Source organism: Frankliniella occidentalis, unplaced genomic scaffold (genome assembly GCF_000697945.3).
Source record: "Frankliniella occidentalis isolate FOCC.00 unplaced genomic scaffold, Focc_3.1 Scaffold214, whole genome shotgun sequence".
Taxonomy (NCBI): Eukaryota; Metazoa; Arthropoda; class Insecta; order Thysanoptera; family Thripidae; genus Frankliniella; species Frankliniella occidentalis.
This window is the reverse complement of record NW_026267340.1, coordinates 288,275-290,056: the sequence shown is the minus strand read 5'-3', so window position 1 is coordinate 290,056 and position 1,782 is coordinate 288,275.

The following is a 1,782-nucleotide window of genomic DNA, read 5'->3' as shown; positions in this document are numbered from 1 at the left end:
TCGGACACACCAAACGCCAAACGGTCTCCACAGCGCCGTAAGGCCCGCGCGCCAGCCGCGCGCCGTCTCCCGCCCCGTCTCAGCCCAGCGCCGGCCGCTAGGAGCAGCACTGTCGCGCGCCGCCGATACTCCGCGATCAGGCTCGCGCAGTGCTTGGTCTGGGATGCGGGTGGTCTTGGTCGTGAAATCACAACGATAAGCTAGATTTGAGTTATAAGTCGGTAATTACCGATGCTACGAGGGGTTCGATGCGCGCTAGCCGGAGCCGGATCGCGGAGTATCGGCGGCGCGCGACAGTGCTGCTCCTAGCGGCTGGCGCTGGGCTGAGACGGGGCGGGAGACGGTGCGCTGCTGGCGCGCGGGCCTTACGGCGCTGTGGAGACCGTTCAGTGTGTCCGATCGAACAACCAAGGGTATCTTCCGGTTGGTTAGACCTTCCCCGACACACATGTCAAGGACCCAGGTCTGTAGCTCAAACCGTTCGTCCGTCAGACGTTTGGGGAGGCAGGCGCGCAGGGCCCCGGGACGATAAAGCTTCTACTCCATACCGCTTTACTCCATGGGTCATGGAAGGCCCCATCAACTCACCCTACGAGGGAGGGGGGGATTCAATTTCTCAATGTACTTCTACTATGATTATCCGGTTTCCCCCCAAAGGTAAGTGTACTGTTTTTTTAAAGGCCATTATCGTAAAGTGGGAATGCAATCTCTTAGACCGAACCACAAAACTAAAAAGACACTTCTGGGATTAGTATTCAGCGTGTATTTGAGAAATGCATCGTGGTTTTTGACAACTACCCAGGTGTGTACTTTTTAATCAACTTGAGGGAACTCGACACAATATACTTACTTTACAATATCTAGTGCAAAAGTCTGAAACAAATTATAGTAGTTGCAACGTTTGTTATTATCTTACTTTCTGGTTATCTTAAGCATAGATTGGTTATTTCAAGACTAAAAATTCATTCTGAGGAGTTCTGGCCAACACTGGGGTTATTCTCATAAATATTTTTTCATTCCTCAAATCTTAATAAGTTTCATCAATAATTTTTGCAATACATATTTGCCCGATAAAATAAGAGCAAAGTCTGTGTAAATGCACCACATTCTCCAATCCACCGATACTGAAATGACAACTTTGTTTCATTACAGGTAGTCTTTAAGACACGAATTTACCATTGTAACTTCAACAAACTCGGGAATGTGTGCCTGAACACGTTAAAAATGCCTGCAGACGGAGGTTCATGGTCGAGTGGGATGACCATTTCGAGTATCTTAATAAGCTTGCACCAGCTCCTTGGGGAACCAAATGAAGGTACGTACTATTCTCTTTCGAGGGTCTAAAGGGTACAATGGGAAACACAACCAGAAAAAAATGAGGATAACTACAACTGAATTTGTATCAACTTTCATCTTAACGGTCCCTCCTTATTCTGTTCCAGATGATCCTCTGACACTTTCCATTGCTTAAGTATTAAGAAGAAGCAAGGAAGATAAAACAGATGAGCATGATGCAAATGCGAGGCTGTGGACCAGACGATTCGCCGTGCCTGAACCTCAATCCTAACTTGTCATCAATTTAGCATCAAGTGCATTAGTGGTTACAGTCCAGCATCGTTCAGAAATTGTTTTTCAGTAACTGCACTGGTGTGCATTAATAAATAATGCAAGGAATGCTGTTGTCCAAATTTATTTACTAAAAAAGTTTTTTACACATAGAAAAGGAAATTGGTTCTGCTGTTGTCACAGATCTGTTTGAATCTTAATTGACACTCTTAATCA